Source organism: Coregonus lavaretus (genome assembly GCF_964263955.1).
Source record: "Coregonus lavaretus genome assembly, contig: HAP1_SCAFFOLD_1384, whole genome shotgun sequence".
NCBI classification, from domain to species: domain Eukaryota; kingdom Metazoa; phylum Chordata; class Actinopteri; order Salmoniformes; family Salmonidae; genus Coregonus; species Coregonus lavaretus.
This window is the reverse complement of record NW_028163242.1, coordinates 108,909-121,354: the sequence shown is the minus strand read 5'-3', so window position 1 is coordinate 121,354 and position 12,446 is coordinate 108,909. Positions and strand designations below refer to the sequence as shown.

The following is a 12,446-nucleotide window of genomic DNA, read 5'->3' as shown; positions in this document are numbered from 1 at the left end:
AAAGGAAATAGTAACATAATAAAATAACAATAATGAGGCTATAAGGAGTACCAGTACTGAGTCAACGTGCAGGGGTACCATGTAGTTGAGGTAATTTAGGAAATATGTACATGTAGGTAGGGTTAAAAGGGAGTGCACACACACCCACTGACAGACACACACAAACACACACACACACACACACACGCACACACACACACACAGGGAGGGAATGTTGTGTTTGTTTAATATTGTTTCAGGACTATGAAAATGGAAAAAAGGTTTAGCCTATGGATTATGAAAACAACAAAAAGAAATGGGAAAATGGGAGAGGAGAAATGACTAGAGACAGTGTTGTTTAACTCACTGACCATGACCCATGAGTTCTTCTTACCTTTGTTCACTAGAAGAGTCTCCCTCTCTGAAGTTTAGAGGATGTTCCATAGACCAGTCACTCTTCATGGACACACAGCTGGGTACAGGGGAGGCTGGTCTCTCCTGCTTGATTGGGCTTCAACACAACAGAGACAAACATTACATCTCTCATCTACTCTGAGCTCAGATGGGGAAACATAAGAAGAGTTTCATTCCAAAACGCTGTATATCCATTTTCAGAAATGTTCGTAAATTAGCTTCTATTGTTTAAAGAAATTATTAAACCACTACAAGGCTTTATAAAGGTGTCTAAAGTGTGTAATTTCCACTTTAAAATGACTTGATTTTCCCTGATGAAAAATGTATGAACCCCTACAGAAAATATCCCTTAATTATAATCCACCTAAAAATACACATTTGCTATTGCTGCAGGATTATTTTCCTGGTGTGAGAAACTGGGTCAAATTAAGATATGGCATCTGTAAATGCATTCACCTTAAGGTAGCTAGGTGAGACTACCACGTATCACAGTCAAATATACAGGATACGAACATTACATTCCAGCTAAACAATGGTTTTAAATCACATCTCAAATCTACAATAGTTACATTGAAGGTACCTATTAGTAATCATTTCTGATGAAAAAACACAAATGTGATTTTCTTTCTCCTATATAGCATTTTCTAATATAAATTCTTAAACAATATTTTCAGCTCAGCTCTTAGTTTTGGTGTCATGTCCCCCAAAGAGACTCATTTTAGAGGCAGGGCCCCCCTCCTCTCTCTCCCCAGAGCGACTCCTTTTAGATGCAGGGCCCCCCTCCTCTCTCTCCCCAGAGAGACTCATTTTAGAGGCAGGGACCCCCTCCTCTCTCTCCCCAGAGAGACTCATTTTAGATGCAGGGCCCCCCTCCTCTCTCTCCCCAGAGAGACTCCTTTTAGAGCACTGACCCCTAAACAGAGATCCAGCATGTTGGTTGCGGTTAACACAGTGTTCTCTTTTATTCATTATCTCTCAGCAATAAAACATTAAGTAACAGACACATCCAAACAGTCAGGTGATTTAATGCAATGACTTTTTCTAGCCCAATGACTACTCAAAACCCACCCACAAGGCCTGAAAACTAGGCCAAAACATAGCCCCTGATAGGCCTACATCTTATTTCAGACAGCCTCCAGTAGCCTGGGCAAGATGTAGGCAAGATGTAAGCTGAATGATTTAGCAGCTTGCTTAGTTCAAATTGACAGATTCATTTATTTAACATGAATAGCAAGACGATTTTGAGGTAGGAAGTGCTTCTGTTGCCCAGTAGCCTGCTGGAATAGGCTACTGAGGATGGGGTCGTAATTTCAATCTCTGAAATGAAAATTAATAATATGGATATGAACTGAATAGGTCCATGCTTGTCAACAACAGCCAGGTTATTTCTTTACCTGTAGCCTAATCTGGCAGACTGTTACCCTCGCTCTCTCTCCCTCTCCGTCTCTCTCTCTCTCTCTCCCTCTCCGTCTCTCTCTCTCTCGCTCTCTCTCGCTCTCTCTCGCTCTCTCTCTCTCTCTCTCTCTCTCTCTCTCTCTCTCTCTCTCTCTCTGTCTCTCTCTCTCTCTCTCTCTCTCTCTCTCTCTCTCTCTCTCTCTCTCCTCTCCGTCTCTCTCTCTCTCGCTCTCGCTCTCTCTCGCTCTCTCTCCCTCTCCGTCTCTCTCTCTCTCTCTCTCTCTCTCTCTCTCTCTCTCTCTCGCTCTCACCTGCTGTCTCAACCTCTGAATGCTCGACTATGAAAAGCCAACTGACATTTACTCCTGAGGTGCTGACCTGTTGCACCCTCTATAACCACTGTGATTATTATTTGACCCTGCTGGTCGTCTATGAACATTTGAATATTTTGAAGAACGATCTGGCCTTAATGGCCATGTACTGTTATAATCTCCACCTGGCACAGCCAGAAGAGGACTGGCCACCCCTCAGAGCCTGGTTCCTCTCTAGGTTTCTTCCTAGGTTCCTGCCTTTCTAGGGAGTTTTTCCTAGCCACAGTGCTTCAACATCCGAACATGCGCTGTTCGGCACGAGACGACCGTTAGAGCCAATGACCTTCAAATCAAATTGTATTTCTCACATGCGCTGAATACAACAGGTGTACACTTTACCGTGAAATGCTTACTAACGAGCCCTTTCCCAACAATGCAGTTAAAAACAAAGAAAAAGTAAATAGTAACACAATGAAATTATAATAATGAGGCTATAAGGAGTACCAGTACTGAGTCAATGTGCAGGGGTACCAGGTAGTTGAGGAAATAACTATACTATATACAAGGAGTACCAGTACTGAGTCAATGTGCAGGGGTACCAGGTAGTTGAGGTAATAACTAGACTATATACAAGGAGTACCAGTACTGAGTCAATGTGCAGGGGTACCAGGTAGTTGAGGTAATATGTACATGTAGGTAGGTGTAAAAGTCCTCGGCAATCAGGATAGAGATTACATCTCCTCATCCAGGGAGTGCACACACACACACACACACACACACACAAACACACACACACAGGGAATGTTGTGTTTGTTTGATAATGTTTCAGGACTATGAAAATGGAAAAAAGGATTATCCTATGGATTATGAAAACAACAAAAATAAATGGGAAAATGGGAGAGGAGAAATGACTAGAGACAGTGTTGTTTAACTCACTGACCATGACCCATGAGTTCTTCTTACCTTTGTTCAGTAGAAAAGGCTCCCTTTCTAAACATTATAGGACGACCCATAGACTGGTCACTCTTCATGGACACACAGCTGGGTACAGGGGAGGCTGGTCTCTCCTGCTTGATTGGGCTTCAACACAACAGAGACAAACATTACGTCTCTCATCTACTCTGAGCTCAGATGGGGAAACATAAGAAGAGTTTCATTACAAAACGCTATATATCAATTTTCAGAAATGTTCCTAAATTAGCTTTTATTGTTTTAAGAAATTATGAAAGAGATTGGTGTGTTTTTTCAGTAGCTAATCATGGTATGCGATGGTTCAATGACAACCATGTATTTGTTTAAAATCTATCACTTGATGGTTTCATTTCAGAGAGACAAATAATCATGTTTTTTGCACAATGCTATAAATCTGCCTCACTCTCAGAGAAATAAGTAGTACTGCTAGGTTTTACACAGTAATAATATATCTGCCTCACTCTCAGAGAAATAAGTAGTACTGCTAGGTTTTACACAGTAATAATATACAGCGGGGAGAACAAGTATTTGATACTTGTGGTCCTCTGTAGCTCAGCTGGTAGAGCACGGCGCTTGTAACGCCAAGGTAGTGGGTTCGATCCCCGGGACCACCCATACACAAAAATGTATGCATGCATGACTGTAAGTCGCTTTGGATAAAAGCGTCTGCTAAATGGCATATTATATTATTATTATATACACTGCCGATTTTGCAGGTTTTCCTACTTACAAAGGATGTAGAGGTCTGTAATTTTTATCATAGGTACACTTCAACTGTGAGAGACGGAATCTAAAACAAAAATCCAGAAAATCACATTGTATGATTTTTAAGTAATGAATTTGCATTTTATTGCATGACATAAGTATTTGATACATCAGAAAAGCAGAACTTAATATTTGGTACAGAAACCTTTGTTTGCAATTACAGAGATCATACGTTTCCTGTAGGTCTTGACCAGGTTTGCACACACTGCAGCAGGGATTTTGGCCCACTCCTCCATACAGACCTTCTCCAGATCCTTCAGGTTTCGGGGCTGTCGCTGGGCAATACGGACTTTCAGCTCCCTCCAAAGATTTTCTATTGGGTTGAGGTCTGGAGACTGGCTAGGCCACTCCAGGACCTTGAGATGCTTCTTACGGAGCCACTCCTTAGTTGCCCTGGCTGTGTGTTTCAGGTTGTTGTCATGCTGGAAGACCCAGCCACGACCCATCTTCAATGCTCTTACTGAGGGAAGGAGGTTGTTGGCCAAGATCTCGCAATACATGGCACCATCCATCCTCCCCTCAATACGGTGCAGTTGTCCTGTCCCCTTTGCAGAAAAGCATCCATGATGTTTCCACCTCCATGCTTCACTGTTGGGATGGTGTTCTTGGGGTTGTACTCATCCTTCTTCTTCCTCCAAGCACGGCGAGTGGAGTTTAGACCAAAAAGCTCTATTTTTGTCTCATCAGACCACATTACCTTTTCCCATTCCTCCTCTGGATCATCCAGATGGTCATTGGCAAACTTCAGACGGGCCTGGACATGCGCTGGCTTGAGCAGGTGGACCTTGCGTGCGCTGCAGGATTTTAATCCATGACGGCGTAGTGTGTTAGTAATGGTTTTCTTTGAGACTGTGGTCCCAGCTCTCTTCATGTCATTGACCAGGTCCTGCCGTGTAGTTCTGGGCTGATCCCTCACCTTCCACATGATCATTGATGCCCCACGAGGTGAGATCTTGCATGGAGCCCTAGACCGAGGGTGATTGACCGTCTTCTTGAACTTCTTCCATTTTCTAATAATTGCGCCAACAGTTGTTGCCTTCTCACCAAGCTGCTTGCCTATTGTCCTGTAGCCCATCCCAGCCTTGTGCAGGTCTACAATTGTATCCCTGATGTCCTTACACAGCTCTCTGGTCTTGACCATTGTGGAGAGGTTGGAGTCTGTTTGATTGAGTGTGTGGACAGGTGTCTTTTATACAGGTAACGAGTTCAAACAGGTGCAGTTAATACAGGTAATGAGTGGAGAACAGGAGGGCTTCTTAAAGAAAAACTAACAGGTCTGTGAGAGCCAGAATTCTTACTGGTTGGTAGGTGATCAAATACGTATGACATGCAATAAAATGAAAATTCATTACGTAAAAATCATACAGTGTGATTTTCTGGATTTTTCACAGTTGAAGTGTACCTATGATAAAAATTACAGACCTCTACATGCTTTGTAAGTAGGAAAACCTGCTTGCGACCCACGTGGAGTTCCAGGTCTCCGGCAGCCTCTGGAACTGCCGTTCTGCGGCCAACAAGGCAGAGTTCATCTCAGCCTATGCTACCCTTCATTCCCTCGACTTCTTGGCGCTGACGGAAACATGGATTACCACTGAAAACACTGCTACTCCTACTGCTCTCTCCTCGTCTGACCATGTGTTCTCGCATACCCCGAGAGCATCTGGTCAGCGGGGTGGTGGCACAGGAATCCTCATCTCTCCCAAGTTGACATTCTCTCTTTTTCCCCTGACCCATCTGTCTATCTCCTCATTTGAATTCCATGCTGTCACAGTCACTAGCCCATTCAAGCTTAACATCCTTATCATTTATTGCCCTCCAGGTTCCCTTGGAGAGTTAATCAATGAGCTTGACGCCTTGATAAGTTCCTTTCCTGAGGATGGCTCACCTCTCACAGTTCTGGGGGACTTTAACTTCCCTACGTCTACCTTTGACTCATTTCTCTCTGCCTCCTTCTTTCCACTCCTCTCCTCTTTTGACCTCACCCTCTCACTGTCCCCCCTACTCACAAGGCAGGCAATACGCTTGACCTCATCTTTACTAGATGCTGTTCTTCTACTAATCTCACTGCAACTCCCCTCCATGTCTCCGACCACTACTTTGTATCCTTTTCTCTCTCGCTCTCCTCCAACACTACTCACTCTGCCTCTACTCAGATGGTAATGTGCCGTCGCAACCTTCGCTCTCTCTCTCCCGCTACTCTCTCCTCTTCCAGCCTATCATCTCTTCCCTCTGCTCAATCCTTCTCCCTCCAATCTCCTGATTCTGCCTCCTCAACCCTCCTCTCCTCCCTTTCTGCATCCTTTGACTCTCTATGTCCCCTATCCTCCTGGCCGGCTCGGTCCTCCCCTCCTGCTCCGTGGCTTGACGACTCATTGCGAGCTCACAGAACAAGGCTCCGGGCAGCCAAGTGGAAATGGAGGAAAACTAGACTCCCTGCGGACCTGGCATCTTTTCACTCCCTCCTCTCTACATTTTCTTCCTCTGTTTCTGCTGCTAAAGCCACTTTCTACTACTCTAAATTCCAAGCATCTGCCTCTAACCCTAGGAAGCTCTTTGCCACCTTCTCCTCCCTGCTGAATCCTCCTCCCCCTTCCTGATCCAAACCAGTCAGGTTTCAAGACTGGTCATTCAACTGAGACTGCTCTTCTCTATGTCACGGAGGCTCTCCGCACTGCTAAAGCTAACTCTCTGTCCTCTGCTCTTGTCCTTCTAGACCTGTCTGCTGCCATTGATACTGTGAACCATCAGATCCTCCTCTCCAACCACTCCGAGTTGGGCATCTCCGGCGCGGCTCACTCCTGGATTGCGTCCTACCTGACAGGTCGCTCCTACCAAGTGGCATGGCGAGAATCTGTCTCATTACCACATGCTCTCACCACTGGTGTCCCCCAGGGCTCAGTTAAGGCCCTTTCCTATTCTCGCTATACACCAAGTCACTTGGCTCTGTCATATCCTCACATGGCCTCTCCTATCATTGCTATGCAGACGACACACAACTAATCTTCTACTTTCCCCCTTCTGATAACCAGGTGGCGAATCGCATCTCTGCATGTCTGGCAGACATATCAGTGTGGATGACGGATCACCACCTCAAGCTGAACCTCGGCAAGACGGAGCTGCTCTTCCTCCCGGGGAAGGACTGCCCGTTCCATGATCTCGCCATCACAGTTGACAACTCTGTTGTGTCCTCCTCCCAGAGTGCAAAGAGCCTTGGCGTGACCCTGGACAACACCCTGTCGTTCTCCGCTAACATCAAGGTGGTGACCCGATCCTGTAGGTTCATGCTCTACAACATTCGGAGAGTACGACCATGCCTTACACAGGAAGCGGCACAAGTCCTAATCCAGGCACTTGTCATCTCCCGTCTGGATTACTGCAACTCACTGTTGGCTGGGCTCCCTGCCTGTGCCATTAAACCCCTACAACTCATCCAGAATGCCGCAGCCCGTCTGGTGTTCAACCTTCCCAAGTTCTCTCACGTCACCCCACTCCTCCTCACACTCCACTGGCTTCCAGTTGAAGCTCGCATCTGCTACAAGACCATGGTGCTTGCCTACGGAGCTGTGAGGGGAACGGCACCTCCGTACCTTCAGGCTCTGATCAGTCCCTACACCCAAACGAGGAAATTGCGTTCATCCACCTCTGGCCTGCTGGCCCCCCTACTTCTGCGGATGCACAGTTCCCGCTCAGCCCAGTCAAAACTGTTCGCTGCTCTGGCACCCCAATGGTGGAACAAGCTCCCTCACAAAGCCAGGACAGCGGAGTCACTCACCACCTTCCGGAGACACTTGAAACCCCACCTCTTTAAGGAATACCTGGGATTGGATAAAGTAATCCTTCTACCCCCCCCTTAACCCCCCCCCCCCCCCCCCCCACCCCCCCCCCCCCCCACACATTTTATTTTTTAACATATTGTAAAGTGGTTGTCCCACTGGCTATAAGGTGAATGCACCAATTTGTAAGTCGCTCTGGATAAGAGCGTCTGCTAAATGACATAAATGTAAATGTAATGGCCAGAAACTGTTTAATGTTTGATGGCTATCCGCCAGCCATTGCTAGCAAAATGGGTGACCACAACGTGTACACAGGTGAGTGAGTGAGCTACACTCATACTGTCCCTGACCGTTAATCAAAAAGCAAATTGAACAATAAACTTCGGTGTCTCAACACTGTAACGAACTCCGTCGTTATTCCCCAAGATCACCTCAGCCCACTCTGCGCGTAACTGGACAATATGCTTGCCGCCAAACCGTACGTGGACGCGGACAGCTCTGTACGAGGACGCGGACAGTTCCAGAACGCGGACATGAGCACTGCCACACAATAAACTAAACCAGTCTTTACAGTGGCTTACATTAGTAAAATTAATTTGTTATCATTATTATTATCATTATTATTACGTAAAATAAAATTATTACTTTTTTTAAACAATATTTTGAGATCTGGGTTAACAGAAGGTGTCTTGATAATAGGAAAATGCACCGAGTCAGTGGTTCCTGCGCCACATGTAATTGCTTTGGAGTTGTTAAAATAATGTTTAGATTTTTCTATATGATCAATCCAGAAATAACATAGACCTACATGCATCAATATGTCTTCCACTTTTGACAATGATTTCTGTATAATAATTATGTATTATAAGTGTTGGTGATTCAATAGTCTAGTTAATCATTACATGACTTTTAACACACCATCTATGTTTTGCTCAGTCTGGCTTGTGGCTGCTGCTGATGACAACTACATGAATGTTGTTCTTCTACATCATAATAATGATGTCTGCATAGCATTTTGTCTCAGTTTTGGCAGATTAACTCTTGCTTATTTCTGAATATTAACTCAGGTTTTCGCCCAGCGGCTAAGGAGTTGGAGCTGTGGCAGGAGTTGGACCTATGGCAGAAAGGTGTCCGGTTTGAATCCCGGGCTAGGCACTGGAAAAAATGGGCGGAATTGATCAGACCACTGGAGGGCTGCTGGTTTCACATCCTCAAAACATTCACCTTTCGTTGGGCCCTTGAGCAAGGCCCTTAACCCCACAACATGCTCTCCATCCAGGGGCGCTGCACTGCAGCTTGAACCTGTGCTGGTCTCAACTGTATGTGTGAGGTCTGCTGTTTGGGGGGGTTAAGAACGGAGCAGACGACACACTTTTGTTGTTTGCTGTAACTAATGGACAAAGTTGTATTGTATTGTAATGTATTGTATTGTAAAGAAGTCAGCCAGAGTTGACGTGTGTGTTTGCATATAACCAAGATCAATTCTACCCCCCACCCATACAATACTTTTACACAGTAATTATAATTTTTCCCAGACATCTATAGACAGCCTATAGGGAGGAGGTCAGAGACCTGGCCGTGTGGTGCCAGGACAACAACCTCTCCCTCAACGTGACCAAGACAAAGGATACCGGAGTGCCAAGGATACAAGCGGTACCGGAGTGCCAAGTCTAGGTCCAAAAGACTTCTCAACAGCTTCTACCCCCAAGCCATAAGACTCCTGAACAGCTAATCATGGCTACCCGGACTATTTGCACTGCCCCCCCACCCCATCCTTTTTACGCTGCTGCTACTCTGTTAATTATTTATGCATAGTCACTTTAACTCCACACACATGTACATATTACCTCAACTACCGCAACTAGCCGGTGCCCCCGCACATTGACTCTGCACCGGTACCCCCCTGTATATATAGCCTCCCTACTGTTATTTAATTTTACTTCTGCTCTTTTTTTTTCTCAACACTTTTTTTGTTGTTGTTTTATTTTTACTTTAAAAAAAATTAATAAATGCACTGTTGGTTAAGGGCTGTAAGTAAGCATTTCACTGTAATGTCTGCACCTGTTGTATTCGGCGCATGTGGCCAATACAATTTGATTTGATTTGATTTGATTTACTAATCAATAATTAATAAAGTAATTACTTTTTTATATATATAATAATATATAATAATAATTATTATTATTATTACTTATACACATTACATTTTGGATAGATAGTACTCAGACATCTATAGTGTTTACAGTAATGACTATTACTGATCATGATCTTTTTTAATCCCACCCCTCTGCTACTCTCAGCCCCGCCCACCTATCTCCGTAGAACATCCTCTTTTGATTTCCACCTGCCATATTTTTTCAACTGTGCTGTGATGTCATACATGCATTTTTAACCTTTCTAGTGTGGGAAATTATTCTCTTATATTTTAGACGTGATGCCTAGCTTAGAAAGAATACATGAATGATTAAACATAAAAGGTTTGTGCTGTACTTATATAGATTGGTCAACATAACAAGCTGTGATTAATGTGAGGAACTATTAGGGGGTAGGCCGAGACAGACTTGTGTCTCACATACACACACTGCCTCTTTGTTAGACCGCTCAAGGACATGTGTTCTGCAAAAGTGCTGAATCTCTGGACAAGTTGCAAAACAACTAAACACCTGGCAACAGTGAAGCGCCAAGGGCCTGGGACCAGCCTGTGCGCCAACGATAGGCTGAGTAAGTCTAAACCACGCTCAGTCTCTACTCTGATAGGCCAGCAGGGAGCAGCAACTATCTCTGTCAGAGTATTTAAAGAAGAACTTAGAATGATGGCTCAGTTCTCTGTCTGCCCTGCGTGGTATTTCAGTGGACCCGTATATACGAACATCATATTTACCATTGAAGTGTTTTGCATTAATTAAAATACTAGTCTATTTTAGAAGACGTGTTGACCTCTTTTGTTCCAATACCAGATTTGAATTGACACAATTTATCACTAGTCACATAGTATCCACAGACTGTAAATTAAAGATCCATATTTTTCATAAGAGTATTATTCTGTTGTTGATTGACTGACTATGGCTTTCCAAATCCCCAGCACTACTATTTATAAGGATCATTTTAAATGAATATTGGGATTTTTCAACCGTTCCTATTTTCATATAAATTATATTCTAGCTAAAAATATTCCTATTTAATAATAGTAGCCATAATTCATAAATGGCACCATGCAGGGTTCTATATGGAGCCATTTTGGTTCAGGGAAGAAGAACCTCTAGAGTTCTGATTAAAGAACCCTATAAAATGTTTCTATATAGAACTTTTAGTGGTTCCATATATAAAGCAGGTGATAGAACCCTTTTTGGTTTAAACAGGAGTGAAGAGTGTGTTGTTTTGACCGTAATATTGTCAACATTTTAGACACATGAAGGTACCCATAAGCAATCATTTCTGACAAAAAATAACAAATATGAAAAATATTGTGGATATAACGTTTTAGAAATAAACTCTTTATAAATTCTTAAACAACATGGTCATCTCACCTCTTAGTTTTGGTGTCATGTCCCCCAGAGAGACTCATTTTAGAGGCAGGGCCCCCCTCCTCTCTCTCTCCAGAGAGACTCATTTTAGAGGCAGGGACCCCCTCCTCTCTCTCCCTAGAGAGACTCATTTTAGAGGCAGGGCCCCCCTCCTCTCTCTCTCCAGAGAGACTCATTTTAGAGGCAGGGACCCCCTCCTCTCTCTCCCCAGAGAGACTCATTTTCGTTCACTGACCCCTAAACAGAGATCCAGCATGTTGGTTGTGGTTAACACAGTGACAACTAATTATTGAAGGTCAATTGTTCTATTTTATTCATTATCTCTTAGAAATCAAACATTTACTAACAGATACATCCAAACAGTCAGGAGATATAATGCAATCACATCAACATGTAGTCATGACTGATATTTTCACATTTTCTCCATGCAGTGGAACTAATAATAATAATAATGATATTAATAATAACAATAATAATAATATAATATTATTCATAATATTGATAACAATAATAATATTAATAATGAATAATAATGTCTCACTTTCTCTTGTAATAATTCCACTCATTCTAGTGTGTTGCTTTGTTCAACAGGTCTGATATGATTATGATGTTATTGAATTTAATTCATAATATCAATGTTAAGAAAAGTACTTTCAGGTTTCATGCCAAATTACACAGGAAGTAGGAGCTCATTGTAATTTTGAAAACAACAAATGTTCTGATATTCTGAAAGATGATTTAGAACTATGATACATTAACATTTTAACAAATTGTAAAATAACCACGATATACAAATCATATAATACGAGATATGAACAACAATATGTTTTTGAATCTGACTTGCCTACGCCCAGTTAGCGCCATTTTGTATGATTGAACTGTCACGTACCTGTCCCAGGTGAAATGGACTGTTAGATCTGAGTGTTTTACTGTCATTCTCTATACTATAATAACACCATATATTTAATTTCCCTACACACTTTACAATAATCCCTTGGAAGATTCTTACCTTGTAGCCTGTATTCACAACCAGAACATGTCAAGTCATTGAGATATTTTCCGTTCTGCTGAGAGAGCACCTTAGTGATCTCTAACTTTGAACCATAAAGTGGGGTCCCAAATTATTGACTCCCTTGATAAAGCTGAGTAAAAATGACTGTATAAAATAAATAATTCAAATACTGAGCTATATTGGATGCCAAAAAAAATTGAAATTAAATGATTTTATACAATTGCCAGGAGAAATTGCTCAGAGAAAGAGATTTTGTTTAACAAAAAATATTTTTCTCTCTCAAAAAGGTAGGGGTAAAATT

At 42.9% G+C, this 12,446-nt stretch overlaps 1 long non-coding RNA gene across 2 annotated transcripts; it reads right to left on the bottom strand.

Moving 5' to 3' along the window:
- Window positions 1–438: 438 nt before the first annotated feature.
- On the bottom strand, window positions 439–12,214 carry LOC311118355. Of its 2 annotated transcripts, XR_014611800.1 has the most exons (4): window positions 12,143–12,214; window positions 11,137–11,370; window positions 3,063–3,179; window positions 439–490 (listed from the first exon to the last, which is right to left on the bottom strand). It is a non-coding gene; the product is annotated as an uncharacterized lncRNA (long non-coding RNA). The 2 variants fall into 2 exon arrangements; XR_014611801.1 differs by lacking the exons at window positions 439–490; window positions 3,063–3,179 and adding an exon at window positions 8,803–8,944.
- Window positions 12,215–12,446: the final 232 nt, after the last annotated feature.